This window comes from Lithobates pipiens, unplaced genomic scaffold, assembly GCF_037356315.1.
Source record: "Lithobates pipiens isolate NorthernLeopardFrog02 unplaced genomic scaffold, aLitPip1_a1.2 Scaffold_18, whole genome shotgun sequence".
In the NCBI taxonomy this organism is placed as follows: Eukaryota; Metazoa; Chordata; class Amphibia; order Anura; family Ranidae; genus Lithobates; species Lithobates pipiens.
This window is the reverse complement of record NW_027507758.1, coordinates 574,885,613-574,911,697: the sequence shown is the minus strand read 5'-3', so window position 1 is coordinate 574,911,697 and position 26,085 is coordinate 574,885,613. Positions and strand designations below refer to the sequence as shown.

The 26,085-nt window shown below is 45.6% G+C and overlaps 1 long non-coding RNA gene across 1 annotated transcript in view; it reads left to right on the top strand.

The window, feature by feature from the left end:
* The first annotated feature begins 339 nt into the window (after positions 1 to 339).
* Positions 340 to 26,085, top strand: part of LOC143989054 (uncharacterized) — a 215,816-nt gene continuing 190,070 nt past the window's right edge. Inside the window, exon 1 of the long non-coding RNA XR_013276963.1 lies at positions 340 to 421. This is a non-coding gene — a long non-coding RNA (uncharacterized LOC143989054). The remainder of the gene's footprint in view (positions 422 to 26,085) is intronic.

The following is a 26,085-nucleotide window of genomic DNA, read 5'->3' as shown; positions in this document are numbered from 1 at the left end:
TGCTCGGTTGTTAGCTGCCTCCCAACGGTACCCCCACCAAGTGCCTCCACACCTACAACGTGGGTTGTGGACGCACTGATTTCTACCTATTCAGTAGAGTTTGACCTGACTGATAAGGGATATCTGTTATACACTCCAATATTTCTATGTTCTCCTACTTCTACACTTTCTTATCTTTTTCTTTCTTCCTGATATAGTCGTTAGGTATAGAACCTCCTGTGTGGAGGGAGCAAGTCTGAATAGTTTGCTGCTGCCATCCTGGTTACTGACAGTTTTGTTTCCTAAATACACAGTGGACCATCTCGCCCTGAGCCTCCATCATGACCTATGCGGACCTAGGCCGGACTCCTCTTGTAATCTCCCACAACGTACGGGCCTGAATCTGAGAGACGCTCCACATTACTGAGAGAGCTTAAAAAAGGTAGGCCACATTTTTCCCTCCTGCAGGAGACACATTTCAGGACAAATCAAGTTCCCAAACTGACTGACTCCTATTTTACAGAGGCTCATCATGCCACAAATGCTGAAACTAGAGCTCGAGGCGTATCTACCTTAATAAGTAGGGAGGCACCCTTTACCTTACATTCTGTAAATCTAGACCCAAAAGGCAGGTATCTTTTTATAAAAGGTCTATACAATGACTCCCCGATGACAATAGCCAATGTGTACTTCCCAAACTCGGCACACGTGTCCTTCTGCCAACATATTGTACAGGAACTCGTGGAATTCTCTACGGGATGTTTAATCCTTGGGGGAGACTTCAACAGGCCCTTAAATCCATTAACCACTTTCAGACCGGACCATTTTGCTGGTCAATGACCAGAGGTCTTTTTACAACTTGGCACTGCGCTGCTTTAACTGGTAATTGCGCGGTCATGCAATGTTGTACCCAAACGAAATTTGCGTCCTTTTTTTCCCACAAATAGAGCTTTCTTTTAAAGGTATTTGACTGACTCTGCGATTTTTATTTTTTGCGATATAAACGTAAAAGACCGCAAATTTTTTAAAAAAATGATATTTTCTACTTTTTGTTATTAGAAAAATCCAATAAACTCAATTTTAGTCATACATTTAAGCCAAAATGTATTCAGCCACATGTCTTTGGTAAAAAAAAAGTCAATAACTGTATATTTATTGGTTTGCGCAAAAGTTGTCACATCTACAAACTAAGGTACATTTTCTGGAATTTACACAGCTTTTAGTTTATGACTGCCTATCTCATTTCTTGAGGTGCTAAAATGGCAGGGCAGTACAAAACCCCCCCCCAAATGACCCCATTTTGGAAAGTAGACACCCTAAGGAAATTGATAAGAGGCATGTTGAGCCCATTGAATATTTTATTTTTTTGCCTCAAGCGATTGAATACTTTTACACAAAGTTGTCACTAAATGATATATTGCTCACACATTCCATGGTTATATGTGGAATTGTACCCCAAAATACATTCTGCTGCTTCTCCTGAGTACGGGGATACCACATGTGGTCGACTTTTTGGAAGCCTAGCCGCGTACAGGGCCCCGAAAGCCAAGCACCGCCTTCAGGATTTCTAAGGGCATACATTTGTAATTTCACTCCTCACTACCTATCACAGTTTTGAAGGCCATAAAATGCCAAGATGGCACAAAACCCCCACAAATGACCCCATTTTAGAAAGTAGACACCCCAAGCTATTTGCTGAGAGGCATGTTGAGTCCATGGAATATTTTATATTTTGCCACAAGTTGCGGGAAAATTACAAACTTTATTAATTTTTCACAAAGTTGTCACTAAATGATATATTGCTCACACATGCTACGGGCATATGTGAAATTACACCCCAAAATAAATTCTGCTGCTTCTCCTGAGTACGGGGATACCACATGTGTGGGAATTTTTGGGAGCCTAGCCGCGTACGGGGCCCCGAAAACCAAGCACCGCCTTCAGGCTTTCTAAGGGCGTAAATTTTTCATTTCACTCCTCACTACCTATTACAGTTTTGAAGGCCATAAAATGCCAAGATGGCACAAACCCCCCCCCAAATGACCCCATTTTAGAAAGTAGACACCCCAAGCTATTTGCTGAGAGGCATGTTGAGTCCATGGAATATTTTATATTTTGCCGCAAGTTGCGGGAATATTACAAACTTTTTTTTTTTTTCTTTTTTTTTCACAAAGTTGTCACTAAATGATATATTGCTCATGCATGCCATGGGCATATGTGAAATGACACCCCAAAATAAATTCTGCTGCTTCTCCTGAGTACGGGGATACCACATGTGTGGGATTTTTTGGGAGCCTAGCTGCGTACGGGGCCCCGAAAGCCAAGAACCACCTTCAGGCTTTCTAAGGGCGTAAATTTTTGAGTTCACTCCTCACTACCTGTTACAGTTTTGAAGGCCATAAAATGCCAAGATGGCACAAAACCCCCACAAATGACCCCATTTTAGAAAGTAGACACCCCAAGCTATTTTCTGAGAGGCATGTTGAGTCCATGGAATATTTTATATTTTGTCGCAAGTTGCGGGAAAATTACAAACTTTTTTTTTTTTTCACAAAGTTGTCACTAAATGATATATTACTCACGCATTGCCATGGGCATATGTGAAATGACACCCCAAAATAAATTCTGCTGCTTCTCCTGAGTACGGGGATACCACATGTGTGGGATTTTTTGGGAGCCTAGCTGCGTACGGGGCCCCGAAAGCCAAGAACCGCCTTCAGGCTTTCTAAGGGCGTAAATTTCAGATTTCACGCCTCACTACCTATTACAGTTTTGAAGGCCATAAAATGCCAAGATGGCACAAAACCCCCACAAATGACCCCATTTTAGAAAGTAGACACTCCAAGCTATTTGCTGAGAGGCATGTTGAGTCCATGTAATATTTTATATTTTGCCGCAAGTTGCGGGAAAATTACAAACTTTTATTTATTTATTTTTTTTCACAAAGTTGTCACTAAATGATATATTGCTCACGCATGCCATGGGCATATGTGAAATGACACCCCAAAATAAATTCTGCTGCTTCTCCTGAGTACGGGGATACCACGTGTGGGACTTTTTGGGAGCCTAGTCGCGTACGGGGCCCTGAAAACCAAGCACCGCCTTCAGGATTTCTAAGGGTGTAAATTTTTGATTTAACTCCTCACTACCTATCACAGTTTCGAAGGCCATAAAATGCCAAAATAGCACAAAACCCCCCAAAATGACCCCATTTTTGAAAGTAGACACCCCAAGCTATTTGCTGAGAGGCATGGTGTGTATTTTGCAGCTCTCATTTGTTTTTGAAAATGAAGAAAAAAAAAATAATGTATATTTTTTTTATTTTTTTCAATTTTCAAAACTTTGTGACAAAAATGAAGGTCTGCAAAATACTCACCATACCTCTCGGCAAATAGCTTGGGGTGTCTCCTTTCCAAAATGGGGTCACTTGGGGGGATTTTGTGCTATCTGGGCATTCCATGGCCTCCAAAACTGTGATAGGCAGTGAGGAATGAAATCAAAAATTTACAACCTTAGAAAGCCTGAAGGTGGTGCTTAGATTTTGGGGTACCGTACGCGGTTAGGCTCCCAAAAGGTCTCACACTTGTGGTATCCCCGTACTCAGGAGAAGCAACAGAATGTATTTTGGGGTGTAATTTTACATATAACCATGGCATGTTTGAGCAATATATCATTTAATGACAACTTTGTGCAAAAAAAATTAAAAAAATAATAATAATGTCTTTTTTCCACAACTTTTGTCAAAATATAAAATATTCCATGGACTCGACATGCCTCTCAGCAAATAGCTTGGGGTGTCTACTTTCTAAAATGGGGTCATTTGGGGGGGGTTTTGAACTGTCCTGGCATTTTATACACAACATTTAGAAGCTTATGTCACACATCACCCACTCTTCTAACCACTTGAAGAAAAAGCCCTTTCTGACACTTTTTGTTTACATGAAAAAATATTTTTTTTTGCAATAAAATTACTTTGAACCCCCAAACATGAAGTGTTTTTTTAAAGCAAAAGCCCTACCGATTAAAATGGTGGGTATTTCATTTTTTTTTTCACACGGTATTTGCGCAGCGATTTTTCAAACGCATTTTTGGGGCAAAAACACACTTTTTTTTATTTTAATGCACTAAAAATCACTATATTGCCCAAATGTTTGATGAAATAAAAAATATGATCTTAGGCCGAGTACATGGATACCAAACACGACATGCTTTAAAATTGCGCAGAAACGTGCAGCGGCGACAAACTACGTACATTTTTAAAAGCCTTTAAATGCCTTTACAGGTGACCACTTTAGATTTACGGAGGAGATCTACTGCTAAAATTAGTACCCTCGATCTGACCTTCGTGGTGATACCTCACATGCATGGTGCAATTGCTGTTTACATATGACACCAGACCAACGCTTGCGTTCGACGTTGCGCCTTAGCAGGGGGGGACAGGGGTGTTTTTTTTTTTGTGTTTTTTTATTATTTATTTTGCTTTTTTATTTTATTTTTAAACTGTTCCTTTCATTTATATATTTTTTTTAATGATGTTTATTGTTATCTCAGGGAATGTAAATATCCCCTATGATTGCAATAGGTAGTGACAGGTACTCTTTTTTGAAAAAATTAGGGTCTATCAGACCCTAGATCTCTCCTCTGTCCTCAAAGCATCTGACCACACCAAGATCGGTGTGATAAAATGCTTTCCCAATTTCCCAATGGCGCTGTTTACATCCCGCAAAATCTAAGTCATGAAATGCTAGTAGCTTCCGGAGTCTTAGGCCATAGAGATGATTGGAGCCATTCTGGTCTCTGATCAGCTCTATGGTCAGCTGGCGGAACCACCGGCTGCATTCTCAAGTTCCCTGTTGGGACAGGAGAGCCTGAGAAAACCATGGAAGATGGTGCGGGGGGGGGGGGGGACATTCCCTCCCACTGCTTGTAAAAGTAGTCTAGAGGCTAATTAGCCACTAGGATTGCTTTTACATAAAAGCCGACCGCTGGCTGAAAAGAATGATACCAAGATGATACCTAAACCTGCAGGCATCATTCTGGTATAAGCACTCAAAGTCCAGCAACATACCAGTATGTTGCTGGAACTGGTTGGGCATATATTGTAATTTTTTTTTCATGCAGCCTGTGGGCTGAACGAAAAAAATATATTGGTCGGTGGGTATGCCCACCATTAGATACCTCCCTTCATCCACCCACTTCTAATGGTGGGCATACATGCACCATTTATATATGTCGAAGCATGGGGGCATCCTCCCGCAAAAGGTAGGAGCAGATCGCTCCTCCACCCCTTCTGCCCCCATGCTTCGGCATATATGCTCTTTTTTAACTGTGGTGGTGAAATCACCTCCGACAGTGCTGGAGTCGCGGCTTTATGTATCGTGGGAGCAAAACACTGTTGCTGTCAAGATAAATAAATCCGCGCTGCAGCAGAATGGCGTACCTGAAAACAAAAAATGGTTAACAATAAAACATTGCAGAATAGAATACAGTACAAAGGAGCAGAACAATAGAGAGAGAATAGAGAGAGAGAGAACAATAAAACGACAACTATTTTTGTTTTTTTTATTTTATATTTTTTTTGTTTTTTTAACTTTTTTTTTTTTAAACACTTTTTTATGTAACTTTTGTAAAGTTTCCAGTGGTTTGGGTCTCTCAAAATGCGATGGCATCTTGGGAGACCCTGTGAATGTGTGCCTAGCCTGTGCAATGCTGTACCCTACTCTAAAACTCAACTAGTTCATGGTAGAGTTCAAAACATTCACCAAGACTTCCGGTTCCGGCGCCGCATGGAGTAGCTGTCCCCTCTCACAGCTCCCGCAGACCGGCCTCTAAATCTGCTTCAAATCCGGCGATTTTGCCCGCTCCACCGGCCAGCTAACTTCCCCACGCTACCAGCTCCAGGATGGACCGGTTCGTGGAAAAAAACGGGCCGCGTTCGTACGCGGCCGCCACCGCGCGGCAGGCCACACCGCAAATCGAGGCCCCGGCTTCGGCCTACACCGCTCCGGTCACCGCTCCGGCCTGCGCGGCCTACCCGGAGGAGCCAGCGCCAGCCATGGAGGTAGGAGACCCAGCCCAAGGCCAAACAACCTCCAAGGCACCCTCTTCCCTACAATCTCCAACCTCCACACATGTACCTGGGCCTGTGGCGCCTGTGACCATGCTGCATTCTCTGCCATCCCCACCGCTGCAGGATCCACAGACAGAGCTTCTGGCACAAGCTGTTGCTGCTCTCCTCTCCCCCATGATAGCTGCCTCTGTTGAGAAAGCTGTCACCCAAGGCATGCATAAATTTCAAGCCCAACTCGGGGAACATGCATCCAGACTCAATGAGGCTGAAAATCGCATCTCTACTTTAGAGGAAGAATTATACCAAACGCAGTCCTTGGAACAAGCTCAGGACAGAACTAACGTATATATATCTTGGAAAAGCTCGATGACCTCGAGAATAGGTCCAGGAGGAGCAACCTGCGTTTTGTAGGTATCCCCGAGTCGCTTCACCAATCCGCCCTATCAGACCTGTGTGCAAGCCGCATCCCGGAGGCTCTGGGCCTAGGGGGACCCTTCGTCGTGGAACGAGCACATCGTGTGGGGGCGCCCAACTCTGATCACAAGTCCCCGCGCCCGATCATTGCCAAATACCTGAATTATTCAGATAAAGCCTCCATTCTGCAGCAATATCGTCAGTCCAGATCACTTCAGATCGACGGGGTCAAAATTCTGATCTTTGCTGACTATTCAGTGGATGTTTCCAAGAAACGGAAGGCCTTTCAACATATCTGTATGGAACTATTCCAACGGCAGATGAAATTCACTCTGGCATTTCCGGCAATCCTGCGGATCAAAGCACCCAACGGAGAACAGCTCTCTTTTCAAGACCCAGACGATGCATCACGTTTTCTGAAATCGCTACGCTCGGGCCCTCCACTCAGCCCGGCTCCCAAAGCGGCCCCAGTCAATAGGGCCCTTGACCAGAGGAGCCCACGGAAGGATTCCCCCAAGCACTTCAGGGCCTCAGGTCCAGCTCCTCACGCTCTCAACCCACGTTGATGAACCCCAGGACCTTGTTACCTTTTTGTCTTCCCTCCCTTTCAGGGACGAAGCTTTACCTACCACCCGTTTTCTCATGGTAGAAGTGGCTTCTGCATGAATCAACCCCCTCCTGGGCCACTTGCGCTATGCATGCGCTCCTCAGGTAATATTTGACCAGGGCCGTGACTGGCCCCGTGCGCTACATTGACTGAACATATGTCTTTTACCGTGCCCCATATGCCTTCGGCTTCTGGTTGTTCTTTTATTGTCCTATTATAACTGTTTTCCTCAATGTTTGTGTTTTTATTTTCTCTCAGGGTATACCCACTTGTTCCCCCTGTGGATTCTTCTGTGCAGACCATCTCACTTCGTTCTGATCCTTGCCTGGGTTGATGGCATGCCATGCTCCTTCTTTTTAGGGCAGCCATTTCTATGTCAGTTCGGAGGCCTGGTTCTGGGAGCTGGTCTACACAGTGACCCCCATGCGGAAAAAAGTGAAGTTCACAGTGAGTTGTTTTTACTTTCTTTGTTATTATGCTTGGCACATTTGCCGCTCCCTTCCCCCCCCTTCCTTCTACTTATTCCCACAGCTGCACTTTTCCCCAAATTACTCTCCCTTGCTGCTACCTTACCAGGGGCCGCCCTAGCCCTATCTGGAGCAAAGCTCCTGTTATTACATGCCCCGGGTCCTCCCTACTACATGGTACTACTAATCCGCACTGTTACCGCTCTTAACGCTCCACCATGCTACAAGTAGTCTCGTGGAACGTTAAAGGGCTTCGTTCCCCCAACAAACGTCTGAAGATACTGCGACACCTCAAGAGACTCAAAACAGATGTAGCGTTGCTACAAGAAACCCATCTCTCCTCATCGGACTTTGTTCGGATGAGGAAGCTCTGGGTGGGTGAGGTGGTAGGTTCTGAGGCCGTAGGCCGGAAAGCAGGGGTTCTTATACTTATTAATAAGAATCTTCCTTGTAAGATTCTATCTACGGACACAGATCAACAGGGCAGACTCCTCACGATCAGGGCCCTCATAGGGACCAAGGAACTTGCTATTGCGAACGTCTATGCCCCCAATAGCCCCACAAAACCTTTTTTCAGCGCATTGACTAGTTGGCTCCTGCGCTTCCCCCACCTCCCGCATCTGGTGGGGGGCGACTTCAATTCCGTTACCCACCCGGTAGATGACAAATCCTCATCATTGCGCCCCATACTCTGTTCGACTGTTACTATTCCCACGAGCCTGGCAATGACTATGGAATCCCTTCACCTACATGACATTTGGCGACTACACCACCCGACCGACCGAGAATTTTCCTTTTACTCTTATCCCCACAATGTCTTTTCTAGGATTGACTATTTTTTTAGTTCTAATGACTTAATCCCCTTCCTTCCGACAGCGGAAATCCATGATATAGCCATATCAGATCATGCTCCGATATCAGTGACTCTAGAGACCCCCGACATACACCCCAATCCCAAAATTTGGCGTTTCCCCTCCTACTTGCAGCACAACGCAGATTTTCAAACTTACATGACGAAAGAATGGGCATCATATTCACAGACGAACGCAATACATGCTGACAACCCACACTTGTTTTGGGACGCAGGTAAGGCGTTCCTTAGGGGACGCATTATCTCTTATGCCTCCTCATTCAAGAAACACGCCCAGTCTCAATACAAAGCCTCCAGTTCCAGACTACATCAGGCCCAGCGAGCACTCTATGCCTTAAACTCCCCCGAAAATCGCGAGGCCTGGCATACAGCCAAGCAGTCATTTGACACTTGGGCCGAAACCTTGGAAAACACTAAACATGCTCACTTCAACGCCACTCTACACAAATTTGGCAACAAGGCTGGCAAGCTTCTTGCCAGACTATGCAAGGGAACCTACCGCCCCACGGTCATATCGTCGCTACGCGACCCCGATGGCACAGTCGCGACCACTCCAAAGGGCATCAATGCGGCGATGCTCCGCTTTTATTCCTCCCTATATGCGGCGGACCCTATTGACCGACCCACTGCTCGCGACTTCCTCGACGAAGTACAATTGACCCGAGTATCTCCCGCTCAACTCGATTCGTTAAACGCCCCCATTTCCCCCTCGGAGATATCCGATACGATTCGTAAGCTAGCTTCCTCCAAAGCCCCAGGCCCGGATGGCCTATCAGGCGAGTTTTATAAATCTTTAAACACACTTCTAACCCCGACCCTGGCCGATGTCTACCAACATATATGGTCTGGTGGCCCCTATCTCCCGTCCGGTAACCAAGCAACTATTAAGTTGTTAGAAAAAAAGGGTAAAGACCCACAAGAGCCTGGGTCATATAGACCCATCTCGCTTCTAAACCTTGACGTCAAAATTCTTTCCAAAATAATAGCTAATAGACTGGCTGACATCATCCCCTCCCTGATCTACTCCGCCCAGTCAGGTTTTGTCAAGGGCAGAACGGCAACTATCAATATCAGGAAGGTGATGATGGCACTAGAACATGCCAGATGTCACCCTACCAGCGATCTAGCCATTATCACTCTAGATGCCGAAAAGGCTTTTGACAATGTCAATTTTGAATGGCTATCCATGGTACTGGGGGATATGGGCTTCACCGGACCATTTCTACACCTGATCAGCTCCATGTACACATCCCCTGCAGCCAGACTGGTGGCCGCTGGCCTCCTCTCGGATGAGTTCCGGCTACATAAGGGAACCAGACAAGGTTGCCCCCTGTCCCCACTCCTCTTTAATCTGGCCTTGGAGCCACTATCCAGATATCTGACATATAAAGCTCCGCTACACGGGATCAAAATCGGGTCGCACGAATTAAGAACCTCCCTCTTTGCTGACGATGTCTTGATATTCTCCGCCAACCCTTCAACAGACATGCCCACGATTAAATCCTTATTTGACCGTTTCAGACAGTGCTCGGGACTGCGTATTAACTACTCCAAGAGCGAAATACTCCCCCTGGGATCCCTTCCACCTCCGACATGGGCAAACCACTCCATTTTCAAAGTAGCTAGAACCCATATCACGTACTTGGGCATTAAGATAGGGAGGCTCCCCTCATCTCTCTATCACCTGAACTACCCCCCCCCCTCTTTGCCAAACTTATACAGGAATTAGACAACTGGATGGATCTGCCTCTTTCGCTCTTGGGAAGGTGTCACCTGGTAAAAATGGTCAGCTTTGCACACCTCCTGTATCCCCTTCAGACGATACCCTTACTCCTTAGACATAAGGATACAAAACTTTTAAACTCAGCAATCTCTAAATTCCTGTGGCGAGGCAAGAGACCCCGCATAGCCTTCTCTAAACTTCACCTTCCCAGGAGCGAAGGGGGTATTAGCCTTCCCAATCTTAGAATGTATAACCTAGCATGTCTTTTGAGGGTAGGTCTAGACTGGATATCCCAAAAATCCCGCTGCTCTAATTACCCACTGGAAGCTGCAATGACCCATCCTTACTCCCTAGCTGCTCTTCTCCACTGCAAATGGAAACAATTAGATCCGTCATTGCAACACAACCTTGTACTGAGAGACACGGCTATTGCCTGGAGAGAAACACGGAAGAGCCTTAAGCTGTCTCCCTTCATTTCTAGACATCTCCCGATACAAGGCAACCCGCACTTTACCCCGGGGTTGGACCGCCAACCCTATGAAACATGGCGTCAACAGGGCCTCGACACCTTATTCTCCTTATGTGACCCGGACTCTGGTCGAGCACTTCCCTTCCGCCGGCTAGCTGTCAAGTTCTCCTTGCCGGATTCATCCGCCTTCCACCATGGCCAATGCCTCAGCTTCTTGCAGAAAACTTGCAGAGCGGAACATGCAAGATTCCAATCCTCTTTCATCGAAGTACTTCTCCACAAAGACTCTTATGGCATCTCTGATATTTACAAACCTCTACTACTGAATACTACACCCTCTCTGGAATCTTCCTCGGTATCTAACTGGGCCAAAGATTTTCCAAGTACCGATATTGTGGATAAGATCCTACACGGACTCAAAACAGTCTATAATTTGGTACCAAATGAAACTTGGAGGGAAACCCAACTAAAAATTGTACATCGAGCGCACATACCTTTTCTACATTCCTCACCTTCGTGTCAATCTGCTGCTTCTTTGTGCCCTCTATGCCAGCATCCGAGACCCTCCCTTACCCACCGCTATTGGTCTTGCCTGGTCATCTCCTCATTCTGGGATGGAATTTTGGCTTTTATCTTCAAGATAACACTCCTGAAACTCCCCAAGGACCCGCTACTCCTTATCTTTGGGTATTGGGACCCCAAACTGCTCCCCTGGTCGGCTACCCCCACACCTCTGGGCAAGGAGTGGGCCTTGCTCTGTTTGTTACTCGCGAGGAGAACCATCCTAGCCAACTGGACAACCACGACTAAACCCTCTGTTCCACAAGTAGACAGAGAACTTATGCATCTCCTCTTTCGTGACAAATTGAATACTAGCTTTCTTCACGCCAAAGCCAAACTACGTTTTCGCAACAGATGGGGCTTCTATATGGCATCTAGACTCACCCCACAGGAACGAGCCCACCTTGAGGACCACTCCTTCATCCATAAGGGACACGGTGATAATCGCTGCAACCTGAAACCGTACCAAGTGGGTCTCTGTGCTCCTGACTCTCTCCCCCCCCCACACGGGGACTCTTCACCTTCCATGGACAGCCGGGCTCTGTGCAGCACCTCTCCTCCCTCCCCACTATGCAATAAACTGCACCTGCTACTGACCACTCCCCCCCTCCCCCCCCCTCCCGCTCCCCCCACCCCCCCTCCACGGTTATTTTATTTCATATTTATTTTATTTCATATTCAGTATATACTTTATTTTATCCTGTAGTTCGCTTTTATAAAACGCACCAGGTTACCTTCTGACCTCCAGATCCATCCAGTTGAAGCTTCCCCTTCTCCCTTCTTCGGGGAGAATGGTTAGTCTTCCCTTAAGCTATGTACACACTGTTTAGTTACTACCAAACCCTAAGCTGTATGATTGTTTTCACTCGATCTTTCTATTTCAATGAGAAAAATTTTCGTCTTTGTATTATGTACAATTTGTTCTATGCCTTTTTCAATAAAATTTTATTAAAAAAAAAAAAAAACATTCACCAATGCAAAGATTGTCAGGACAGCGGGGACAATAATGACGGGTGTCACGCCTATATCCGCGCTTTCTGCAGACACGACATTTTCTTTGGGGGGCTCGTTGGGTAGGGGTACTCGGGATGACATAAGAATAATGCCTCTCATGCAGCCGGCTTACTGCATCTGGTTGGGGAACGTGAGGTGGAGCACCGCCTGGATACAGAAGGGCTCTGACGATATCATCCTGGAATTTAAGGAAGGATCCAGTCCGTCCTGAAGCTTTGTGTAGCACATAAGCATTCAGTATAGCCAATTGGAATAAATAAACAGACACTTTTTTGTACCAGCGTCTGGCCTTACGGGCAACTAGATACGGCGCCAACAACTGGTCATTGAGGTCCACCCCTCCCATATTTTGGTTATATTTGTGGACACAGAGGGGTTTCTCCACAATACCAGTCGCCGTAGGAATTTGGACCGTCGTGTCTGCATGAAGGGAGGTAAGAACGAAAACATTCTTATTATCCCTCCACTTCATAGCGAGCAAATTATTACTGCGCAAGTAGGCTCTCTCCCCCAGCCTAAGACGGGACTCTACAAGCCGCTGGGGAAAGCCCCGGTGATTAGGTCGCACGGTGCCACATGCTCCAATCTGCTGATCAAACAAGTGACTAAACAGTGGCACGCTTGTGTAATAATTGTCCACGTACAAGTGGTACCCCTTTCCGAATAAGGGTGACACCATGTCCCACACTATCTTGCCAGCGCTTCCTATGTAGTCAGGGCAGTTCTCCGGCTCTACGTGACTATCTTTACCCTCATAAACCATAAAACTACGTGTATAGCCTGTGGCCCTGTCACAGAGCTTATACATCTTGACCCCGTATCTGGAACGCTTGTTGGGAACGTATTGTTTGAATGACAAGCGACCAGAAAACTTAATCAGGGACTCATCAACGCAGACAACTTGATGGGGAGTAAACAAGTCTGAAAAACGTTGGTTGAAGTAGTTTATGAGGGGCCGAATTTTGTAGAGCCGATCGTATTCAGGGTCTCCACAAGGACGACAGAGTTCATTGTCGCTGAAGTGCATGAACCGCAAAATCTGCTCGTATCGTGCCCTGGACATGGAAGCAGAGAACACGCGCATATGGTGAATTGGGTCAGTGGACCAATATGACCGCAGCTCACTCTTTTTGGTTATGCCCATGTTGAGGGAGAGGCCCAGAAAGATTTTAAATTCGGAAACCGTAACTGGTTTCCATTGTCTGGCAAGGGCGGACTGGGAAATAGTGGCGATTGGTTGACCAGCGTACAAATTGGTTTGGTCCACAATAGATCTATAGAGATCTTTGGTGAAAAACAGTGAGTAAAAGTCAAGTGTCGTAAAATCAACTGTTTCCACGTTAATGCCAGGTTGGCCAGTGAATGGGGGAAGTACGGGTTCTGCAGAAGTGGTGGGCACCCAATTAGGATTGGCGAATTCTGCAGGAAGGGCACTATGGGTACGACGGGCCTGTCTTTGTCTTTGTCTTGGTGGCAGCGGGACACTACTTGTGCTTGCCACCTCGCCAGCTTGAACTGCACTTATGGGACTCGCCACGTCACCACGTGTTACTGCAGTGCTGGATGTACGTCCAGGGTGTACTAGGCCGCTGGTGCTTGCCAGTTCACCAGAAGGATGAGCGGCTCTAGTACGTCTCTGCTCCATACGAGTGACCTGCGGTTCCTCCACCCGAACAACAGAATACATTCGGGATCGGGTACACCTGTCCTTAACAGGGACCTCATCTCCATCGCCAGAGCTATCTGTCATGGAGCCGCTGTCCTCTACAGGATCGTATTCTGAGCCTGAATCTGACAGATGAGTGACCTCCTCTTCACTATCTGTCATGCTCAGAAACGTGTAGGCCTCTTCACTAGTGTACCTTCGCTTTGCCATTTTGGGCTCTAAATTTAGGGGTACACTAGTGAGACTCACAGGTAAAAAAGCACCTAGCCTGTCAGCGACTGTTTCAAAACGCTACAAAAAAAACTGTTAGCGATCGCAGGGATCAAGCCTGACTCTGCAAACGCTGCAGTTATGTGTGTTGTGTTTTGTAAGTGACAGTGATCGATCGATACTGCACTTGGGTGGGCTGGGCTGGGCTTGGCGGAGGGGCTAAACGCAGATGCTAGCAGGTATCTGGGCTGATCCCGCTAACAAAGCGTTTTGGGAAACCTAAAATGCTGGCAACGCTAATATAGATCTGATCAGATACTATATTACTAAGGGAGGTGTATGCTTTGCGCGTGGGTGTTAGCGGTACTGGCACTAACCTAACGCTGCCTGGGGCGACGCAGACCTTATCTGACCCTCAAACTTATATCACCCGCTGGGTGATCAGAGGGTTAAACCTTTATTAGATAATAAATGGCGGGTGCCCTGAAACAAAAAAAAAATAACTAACCAACCAGTGTCACCTGTAACAGTTATATGGTGATCACTGGTGAAAGGGTTAACTAGGGGGCAATCAGGGGGCTTTATGCGGTAGTATATGGGGGTCCCTGACGCTATAAAAAGCTGCAGCGAACCTAAATACTTACCTGCCTAACTAGCGTCACCTGTGACACTAATACAGCGATCAGAAAAACAATCGCTTATTAGTGACACTGGTGACGGGGGGTGATCACGGGGTTAAACCTTTATTGGGGGGGTTAGGGGGGTACCCTAGAGCTAAAGGGGGCTAACCCTAACTGCCCTAACAGTTATTACAGTCACAAATGACACCAATGCAATAATAATAAAAAAAAAATGCAATTGGTGTCACTGTGACTGGGGGTGCAGGGGTGATTGGGGGGGTGATCGGGGGGTGAAGGGGGGGTGAAAAGTGTGCCTGGCGTGTTCTACTGTTAGTGTAGTGTTAGGTGCAACTCACCGATCCTCTCTCCTCGGTGCCGGAATGAAAAAGACCGACACGAGGAGAGATTACATTACTTCCTCTGCCTGTGTTTACATTACAGGAGAGGAAGTGATGTAATGCTGCACTTCCATTCGTCAGGAGCGATCGCGAGGGGGTGGCCATGAATGAATGGCCGCCCCCTCATCCCGGATCGCTCCTGAACGGATACCGACCGCCGCTGGCACCGGGGGGGGCCCGATCGGGCCCCCCACCCGCGGGAAGGCAGGGACGTACATGTACGCCCATATGCCTGCCCGTGCCATTCTGTCAACGTACATCGTCGTGCGGCGGTCGGCAAGTGGTTAAACGACACATCTAATGGGAAAACTTGCATTACATACAAGGTCCTTAAACGCATAAAATTATTACTCCAATTCTTGCAGCTGATTGAAACTTGGAGGTTCATACATCCTGAAAGTCGAGACTTTACGTTTTTCTCACCCCCACACAGTCGTCACTCACGCATAGACTACGTTTTTATCTCCCAAAGAGATCTAACCTTTGTTTTAGGGGCCCACATTGGTATTCAGTCCTTTTTTCGGACCATGCCCCTACCTCTTTGGTAGTGAACACACCCACAAAGGCGCCAAACTTTTTTAATTGGAGACTGAATGCCTCACTCCTGACAGAGCAAGATTTAATGACAGACCTTACGGCCATAATCACTGACTTCTTTCAGCGAAATACTACCACAGAAACAGACCCACTCGTAGTTTGGGAGGCACACAAATGTACTATCAGGGGAGAACTAATCAGAATGGGCTCAAAGCGCAAAAAAGAAAGGGAGAAACTTATCCACTCACTAACAGAACGTATAAAGAATTTAGAAACGCTACATAAGCAATCTCTTTCCATACAAACAGCCTCGGAACTTCTAGAACACAGAAAGGCTCTTCAGAAGCATTTTGACGATAGGGCAAAGAGGCTTTTGTTTTTTAAAAAGATTTATTATGAAGCAGGAAATAAACCGGGAAAATTGCTCGCGAGGGTCTTAAAGGAACAAAAGACCAAAAATTTTATAGCCGGGATTCGATGGGGGGAAGGAAAATTAGATGTGACCACCGAGGTCATAACAAAATATTTTTTCATGACTTTTACACGAGACTATATAAAATACCACCCCAACATAGGCCAGAGGGCGTAGAGGGAGGGAGGGCACAAATCATTCAGGATTATTTAGAAAACAGTGGCGTGCCTACCCTTTCAGAGTCAGACATATTACTATATAAACAAGAAGGTGAATATAAATCTGTTAATCTAAATTACCACATAAATGACACCTTGTAGCGCTAGTACTGTGCAAAAGGTAACCTCGTTAGCTATACCTCTCACCTATTATTCTGTTACTCCTAAAGGTGTATATACATCCAACTATAACATATACAATTAGTCAAATATATACAATTTCTTATGAAATATTTGTGAATGACAAACTCAATGTGATTATCCCAAATCAAAGAGATGTAAATACAAATATTAATATTCTTTAAAACAGAAAAAATGTGATGAAATAGTCCATAGGAAATAAAGAAACCCTTCAATCCTAAATCTTTTTTGTGTGCAAAACTAATCAGTGTCCAAACGATTATAAAAAGCCTTCACCGCACCATCAGGGTCCGTGACCCGTGGTGGCAATGCCCTCAGATAGCACAATTTTGGGAAAAAATTATCCAACACCAAAATTAGCTTGGACGCAGCAGCGTGTTTGCTCCACATTACAAATATCTTGATGAGGAGATATAAAAACTCTTTGACGAGACATCTCCTAAATGCAGCCAAATTCCTGATCCCGCTGTACTGGAAATTGCAAAAAGTTACTTCCGTGCTGAACAAGGTGTCGGACATATACACTATGGAAGAGACTCTTACGCAGACAGATGACAAGGTGGATAGATTTCGTAAAACGTGGCAACCTTGGGTAGTATACAGGTACTCAGCTGATTTTGGGGGGAATGCCCCCTGAGCCACCACTTATACCCTGGGAAATGGATGGCTGGAGACTCTTCATCATCTTAAAACTCCTACTGAGGTCAGAGTTCTTTACAACCTCGGACGTGCGACTATGCTGCTCTACACTTTCTTTTTCTTTCTTTCTATTTTTTCACACTCTTTTATCTATCTTTTTTGCCTATTTCGAAATTACATTTAATAAAAGACGATACAACGGCTTGTAATGACAGTAACTATACTATCACATCCGGAATGAAGATGAATTGCCGATATGTCACTACTAATCCTCTCACCAGTTGTGGGGATGAGGATAATGTTTTTGAATAAGACAACTTTTCTTTTTACATATTATAGAACAAAGTTGGGCTCTAGGATTGCTTTTTTATATGTAATAGAAGCAATGTGATATCCAAGTATGTACCTAATATTGCAATACGGGCAGTTGCATCTGCTGACGTCATATTTTTGTTACCTACTTTAAATATTCTTTAATAAACTCAGAATGTAAAAAAAAAAAAAATGTAACAAAGATGGAACTGCAACCATCTCACAAAGATGTTCATGCCATCCACGAAAGTTAACACCTCGACAGGAGCCTCTTCTGATGAGAAGGGTTGAAGAAAATCGCTATGCAAGTTCACTGCAGCTAGCTAAAGAAGTAGGAAGCCAAACTGGGGTAATTGTTTCCCGTGAAACAATATGATGTACACTGCAGGGGAATGGCATGTATAGGTTTTTTTAACTGTTGGTCAGCAAGTCTTGCACGCCCACGCTTGAAGTGCCACCACTGCGCTCATGCAAATGATAATCTAGAGCTGCCACTTAGAATAATAATGAAATATAGAGGTATTAAAAATAGTGGTGCTGATATCACAATATAATAGTGAATTTAATACTAAACAATGTACTAGACATGTGCAGAGTAAAATATTTCGTTTCGGAATTTCGTTTTCGTCTGAAAACTTAATTTATTTAGTTACTCCCGAAATTCGTTTTTATTTATTTCGTTTTTCGTTCAAAAATTGCATTAGTCCGAAAATCCACATGAATCACGGTCGAATCTGTCTTTGAAGGCTTATGGTGTCTGTCGAATGTATAAAGAAGATTCGACGGAGCTAGTATATAGCATACTTTAGAACCCTATTAAAGTCTATGGGACTCCAACGTTCAAAATCTAAAGTGCTCATTTTAAAGGCTAATTTGCAAGTTACTGTCCTAAAAAGTGTTTGGGGACCTGGGTCCTGCCCCAGGGGACATGGATCAATGCAAAAAAAAGTTTTAAAAACGGCCGTTTTTTCGGGAGCAGTGATTTTAATAATGATTAAAGTGAAACAATAAAAGTGTAATATTCCTTTAAATTTCGTAGGGGGGGTTGTCTATAGTATGCCTGTGAAGGGGCGCATGTTTCCCGTGCTTAGAACTGTCCCTGCACAAAGTGTCATTTATGCAGGAAAAAAAGTCCTTTAAAATCACTCGCAGCTATTATGAATTGTCGGCTCCCGTAATACAGAGAACACTCATTGAAAGTCATTGATAAAAAAATAAAAATAAATAAATAAATAAAAAAAAGCGTGGGGGTCCCCCAAATTCAATTACCAGGCCCTTCAGGTCTGGTATGGATATTAAGGGGAACCCTGCCTCAAATTTAAGAAAAAATTTGACATGGGGTTCCCCCTAAATATCCATAACAAGACCCTTCAGGTCTGGTATGGATATTAAGGGGAACCCCGCGTCAAATTTTAAAAAAAATTGACGTGGGGTTCCCCCTAAAAATCCATACCAGACCCTTTATCCGAGCACGCAACCTGGTAGGCCGCAGGAAAAGAGGGGGGGACGAGAGAGCGCCCCCCCCCTCCCTCCTGAACCGTACCAGGCCACATGCCCTCAACATTGGGAGGATGCTTTGGGGGTCTGTGACCCCTCAAAGCACCTTGTCCCCATGTTGATGAGGACAAGGGCCTCATCCCCACAACCCTGGCCGGTGGTTGTGGAGGTCTGCGGGCGGGGGGCTTATCAGAATCTGGAAGCCCCCTTTAACAAGGGGACCCCCAGATCCCGGCCCCCCCCTGTTTGAAATGGTAAGGGGGTACAAAAGTACCCCTACCATTTCACAAAGAAAGTGTAAAAAATGGTTAAATAAAACAAACACACTTTTGAAAAATTCCTTTATTAAAAATAAAAAAATTAAAAAAAGATTCCAGCGGCGGTAATCCACTCTTGCTATCCAGCGACGGACGATCATCTCTCCAGCGATGTCTCATCTCATCCAGCGCAGCGATCCATCCTTCTTCTGTCTCCGTGGAGGAGACACTGCAAGGATTCCGGCGGCTGACGTTTCTTATATACGGAGGGCGGGGCCACCCGTCACCTGACCCCGCCCCCCTCTGACGCAAGGGGAAACCCGGGGTTCCCCGTGACGTATAGGTGACCCCGCCCCCCTCTGATGTAACGGAAACCTGCCTGTGTTACATCAGAGGGGTGCGGGGTCACCCATACGTCACAGGGAACCCCGGGTTTCCCCTTGCGTCAGAGGGGGGCGGGGTCAGGTGACGGGTGGCCCCGCCCTCCGTATATAAGAAACGTCAGCCGCCGGAATGCCTGCAGTGTCTCCTACACGGAGACAGAAGGATGGATTCGCTGCGCTGGATGAGATGAGCCATCGCTGGAGAGATGACCGTCCGTCGCTGGATAGCAAGAGTGGATTACCGCCGCTGGAATCTTTTTTTTATTTTTTTATTTTTAATAAAGGAATTTTTCAAAAGTGTGTTTGTTTTATTTAACCATTTTTTACACTTTCTTTGTGAAATGGTAGGGGTACTTTTGTACCCCCTTACCATTTCAAACAGGGGGGGGGCCGGGATCTGGGGGTCCCCTTGTTAAAGGGGGCTTCCAGATTCTGATAAGCCCCCCGCCCGCAGACCTCCACAACCACCGGCCAGGGTTGTGGGGATGAGGCCCTTGTCTTCATCAACATGGGGACAAGGTGCTTTGAGGGGTCACAGACCCCCAAAGCATCCTCCCAATGTTGAGGGCATGTGGCCTGGTACGGTTCAGGAGGGAGGGGGGGCCGCTCTCTCGTCCCCCCCCTCTTTTCCTGCGGCCTGCCAGGTTGCGTGCTCGGATAAAGGGTCTGGTATGGATTTTTAGGGGGAACCCCACGTCAATTTTTTTTTTAATTTGACGCGGGGTTCCCCTTAATATCCATACCAGACCTGAAGGGTCTGGTTATGGATATTTAGGGGGAACCCCACGTCAAATTTTTTCTTAAATTTGAGGCAGGGTTCCCCTTAATATCCATACCAGACCTGAAGGGCCTGGTAATTGAATTTGGGGGACCCCCACGCTTTTTTTTTAAATTTATTTATTTATTTTTTTATCAATGACTTTCAATGAGTGTTCTCTGTATTACGGAGCCGACAATTCATTATAGCTGCGAGTGATTTTAAAGGACTTTTTTTCCTGCATAAATGACACTTTGTGCAGGGACAATTCTAAGCACGGGAAACATGCGCCCCTTCACAGGCATACTATAGACAACCCCCCCCCCCCCCCTACGAAATTTAAAGGAATATTACACTTTTATTGTTTCACTTTAATCATTATTAACCACTTGCCGACCGCCTCACGCCGATGTACGTCGGCAGAATGGCACGGGCAGGCATAAGCACGTAGATGTACGTGATTTGCCTCCCGCGGGTCGGGGGCCCGATCGGGCCCCCGCCCGGTGCCTGCGGCGGTCGGTTTTCGTTCGGGAGCGATCCCGGACGAGGGGACGGCCATTCATTCATGGCCACCCCCTCGCGATCGCTCCCGACGAATGGAAATCCCCGGTGACATCACTTCCTCTCCTGTAATGTAAACACAGGAGAGGAAGTGATGTATTCTCTCCTCCGTGTCGGTATTTTTCGTTCCGACACGGAGGAGAGCGGATCAGTGAGTTGCACCAACACATCCCACACACAGTAGAACATGCCAGGCACACTCACACCCCCCCTTTACCCCCCGATCACCCCCCCAATTACCCCTGCCCCCCAGTCACAGTGACACCAATGTCATTTTTTTTTTTTTTTTTTTTTTTTTGCATTGGTGTCATTTGTGACTGTAATAACTGTTAGGGCAGTTAGGGTTAGCCCCCTTTAGTTCTAATGTACCCCCCTAACCCCCCCAATAAAGGTTTAACCCCGTGATCACCCCCCGTCGCCAGTGTCACTAAGGCTGGGTTCACATTGCAGCGGTTTATGAGAACGAATGTGATTCGCACCGCACTGCAGTGCAAATCACATCCGATCTCTGTGCGATTCGAGTTCAGCCATTCGCCGCACCCGCCACACCCGCCGCACCCGCCGCAAATTCGCACGGGACCCTTTTTTTGGCCCGCAGCAGAATCGGATCGCATGGGTGTTCACACCATGCGATCCGAGTTTGCAGATCGCACTGCGATATGCGAACTGATCTGGGGGTGTCAGTAACATTTCACTGACACTCCCAGCAGTTCGCATAGGGCAGTGTGAACTGCCGCCGGGAGGCATGCGATGCGGGAACCCGCCGCGGATTCGCGGCGTTTCCGCATCGCTCCAGTGTGAACCCAGCCTAATAAGCGATCATTTTTCTGATCGCCGTATTAGTGTCACAGGTGACGCTAGTTAGGCAGGTAGGTATTTAGGTTCGCCGCAGCTTTTTATAGCGCTAGGGACCCCCATATACTACCGCATAAAGCCCCCTGATTGCCCCCTAGTTAACCCTTTCACCAGTGATCACCATATAACTGTTACAGGTGACGCTGGTTGGTTAGTTATTTTTTTATAGTTTCAGGGCACCCGCCATTTATTACCTAATAAAGGTTTAACCCCCTGATCACCCGGCAGGTGTCATTTGTGACTAATAACTGTTAGGGCAGTTAGGGTTAGCCCCCTTTAGTTCTAAGGTACCCCCCTAACCCCCCCAATAAAGGTTTAACCCCGTGATCACCCCCCGTCGCCAGTGTCACTAAGGCTGGGTTCACATTGCAGCGGTTTATGAGAACGGATGTGATTCGCACCGCACTGCAGTGCAAATCACATCCGATCTCTGTGCGATTCGAGTTCAGCTATACAGATAGTATGGCTGAATTCGTGTCGCACCCGCCGCACCCGCCGCAAACTCGCACGGGACCCTTTTTTTGGTCCGCAGCAGAATCGGATCGCATGGGTGTTCACACCATGCGATCCAAGTTTGCAGATCGCACTGCGATATGCGAACTGATCTGGGGGTGTCATTAACATTTCACTGACACTCCCAGCAGTTCGCATAGGGCAGTGTGAACTGCCGCCGGGAGGCATGCGATGCGGGAACCCGCCGCGCATTCGTGGCGTTCCCGCATCGCTCCAGTGTGAACCCAGCCTAATAAGCGATCGTTTTTCTGATCGCTGTATTAGTGTCACAGGTGACGCTAGTTAGGCAGGTAGGTATTTAGGTTCGCCGCAGCTTTTTATAGCGCCAGGGACCCCCATATACTACCGCATAAAGCCCCCTGATTGCCCCCTAGTTAACCCTTTCACCAGTGATCACCATATAACTGTTACAGGTGACGCTGGTTGGTTAGTTATTTTTTTATAGTTTCAGGGCACCCGCCATTTATTACCTAGTCTCACTAGTGTACCCCTAAATTTAGGGGTGTCTACTTTCTAAAATGGGGTCATTTGGGGGGGGGGGTTTGTGCCATCTTGGCATTTTATGGCCTTCAAAACTGTAACGCCCTTAGAAAGCCTGAAGGCGGTGCTTGGTTTTTGGGGCCCCGTACGCGGCTAGGCTCCCAAAAAGTCCCACATATGTGGTATCCCCGTACTCAGGAGAAGCAGCAGAATTTATTTTGGGGTGTCATTTCACATATGCCCATGGCATGCGTGAGCAATATATCATTTAGTGACAACTTTGTGAAAAAAAAAAAAAGTTTGTAATTTTCCCGCAACTTGTGGCAAAATATAAAATATTCCATGGACTCAACATGCCTCTCAGCAAATAGCTTGGGGTGTCTACTTTCTAAAATGGGGTCATTTGTGGGGGTTTTGTGCCATCTTGGCATTTTATGGCCTTCAAAACTGTAATAGGTAGTGAGAAGTGAACTCAAAAAATTACGCCCTTAGAAAGCCTGAAGGCGGTGCTTGGTTTTCGGGGCCCCGTACGCGGCTAGGCTCCCAAAAAGTCCCACATATGTGGTATCCCCGTACTCAGGAGAAGCAGCAGAATTTATTTTGGGGTGTCATTTCACATATGCCCATGGCATGCATGAGCAATATATCATTTAGTGACAACTTTGTGAAAAAAAAAAAAAAAAAAAAAAAGTTTGTAATTTTCCCGCAACTTGTGGCAAAATATAAAATATTCCATGGACTCAACATGCCTCTCAGCAAATAGCTTGGGGTGTCTACTTTCTAAAATGGGGTCATTTGTGGGGGTTTTGTGCCATCTTGGCATTTTATGGCCTTCAAAACTGTAATAGGTAGTGAGGCGTGAAATCAAAAATTTACGCCCTTAGAAAGCCTGAAGGCGGTGCTTGGTTTTCGGGGCCCTGTACGCGGCTAGGCTCCCAAAAAGTCCCACATATGTGGTATCCCCGTACTCAGGAGAAGCAGCAGAATTTATTTTGGGGTGTCATTTCACATACGCCCATAGCATGTGTGAGCAATATATCATTTAGTGACAACTTTGTGTAAAAAAAAAAAAAAAATTTTTTTTTTGTCATTATTCAATCGCTTGAGGCAAAAAAATAAAATATTCAATGGGCTCAACATGCCTCTTATCAATTTCCTTAGGGGGTCTACTTTCCAAAATGGGGTCATTTGGGGGGGTTTTGTACTGCCCTGTCATTTTAGCACCTCAAGAAATGAGATAGGCAGTCGTAAACTAAAAGCTGCGTAAATTCCAGAAAACGTACCTTAGTTTGTAGATGTGACAACTTTTGCGCAAACCAATAAATATACAATTATTGACTTTTTTTTTACCAAAGACATGTGGCTGAATACATTTTGTCCTAAATGTATGACTAAAATTGAGTTTATTGGATTTTTCTAATAACAAAAAGTAGAAAATATCATTTTTTTTCAAAATTTGCGGTCTTTTTACGTTTATATCGCAAAAAATAAAAATCGCAGAGGCAATCAAATACCATCAAAAGAAAGCTCTATTTGTGGGAAGAAAAGGACGCAAATTTTGTTTGGGTACAACATTGCATGACCGCGCAATTACCAGTTAAAGCAGCGCAGTGCCAAAGTGTAAAAAGACCTCTGGTCATTTACCAGCAAAATGGTCCGGTCTGAAAGTGGTTAAAATCACTGCTCCCGAAAAGACGGCCGTTTTTAAAACTTTTTTTTTGCATTGATCCATGTCCCCTGGGGCAGGACCCGGGTCCCCAAACACTTTTTAGGACAGTATCTTGCAGAATCTTTTCTCTCTGTCAAATCTTTTTTCTCTGTCGAATATTTTCTCTATATAATCTTGGACTAATAGAGGTAAGGTTAGGCACATTCGACCACAGGTTCTATAGACACAGATTGTTGTCAGAGTCATGTCGAATCTCCTATTCTATATCGAACTGTTGTAACAATGAAAACGAAAATAAAGCATTTATTTATGTCGGATCTTTCGTTTTTCGGATTTTGTGCTTTCGTTATCGTTTGTCAAAACGAAAACGAAAATAGCTGAAATTCGGACGAAAATGCATTCGGACGAAAACGAATGCACATGTCTACAATGTACTAATATACAATAACACCATGTGAATAGTGAGAATTAGTGATGAGTGGAACACCCCCCGGTTTGGTTCGCACCAGAACTTTCGAACGGACCCAAAATTCGTACGAACTTTAGAACCCCATTGAAGTCTATGGGACTCGAACGTTCGAAATTAAAAGTGCTAATTTTAATGGCTAATATGCAAGATACTGTCCTAAAAAGGGTTTGGGGACATTTTAAAAATGGCTGTTTTGGCGGAAGCACTGATTTTAATGACGATTAAAGTGGAAAAAAGTGAAATATTCCTTTAAATGTTGTGCCTGGGGGGTTCTATAGTATGCCTGTGAAGTGCCACGTGTTTCCCGTGTTTAGAACAGTCCCTGCACAAAATGACATTTAACGGAAATAACGTAATTTAAAACTGCTTGCGGTTTTAATGTTATATCTGGTTCTGGCAATATGGATGAAAATCATTGAGAAAAATGGCATGGGTAGCCCCCCCCCTGCCCATTACCAGCCCCTTTGGGTCTTGCACGGATATTAAGGGGAACCCCGTACCCATATTAAAAAAAGGAAATACGTGTGGCCCCCAGGCCCTATATACTCAGAACAGCAGTATACAGGTGGTGCAAACAAGACAGGGACTGTGTAGGTTTGTTGTTTTAAGTAGAATCTGTTTGTAATATTCAACTGGTACATTTTTAAAGTGTAGCTCCAGTCAAAAAATCTATTTTTAAGCTTTTTGGAAAACATAGGGAAGGGTTATCACCCCTGTATAATTTGTTTTGCCGTCAGTCTTTTTTCATCTCACTTCCTGTTGTCTCCTTCTGTTTGCAAGTAGGAGACGTTTGTAAGTTGGATGTTTGAAAGTAGGGACCTGCCCTATATGCTCTGCAGAAATGGCGGAACAAGGTGTTGGTGTTGCCACAACATTGTAAGCCCTCAAAGTGACTCTTGAAGGGCGCTGGAGCGCCCTCTTGTGAACGATTATATCAAGAATTGTAATTACATGCCATTGTTGAACAGTGGTAGAAAAATTGACCTTTGGTGGTTGTGGTGCGGGTGCCACAACACTATAAGTCCTCACAGTTAATCTGGGTGGGAACAGGAACGGGCCCTCCTGTGAACTATTATATCAAGAATTGTAATTATATGCCCCTGTTAAACAGGGGCTGAAAAATTGGGCCTTAGGCACTGGTGCTGCTGCCACGACACTGCAACCTCTCCCATATACTCTAGTTGTAGTGCAGGAATGAGCCCTGCTGCAAAGCATTGCATCAAAAATTGTAATTAAACGCCCCTGTTAAACAGGGGCAGAAAAAGGTGGAAGAGGAAGAGGATAGACAATCAACATAACAGGACAGTCACTTAGCA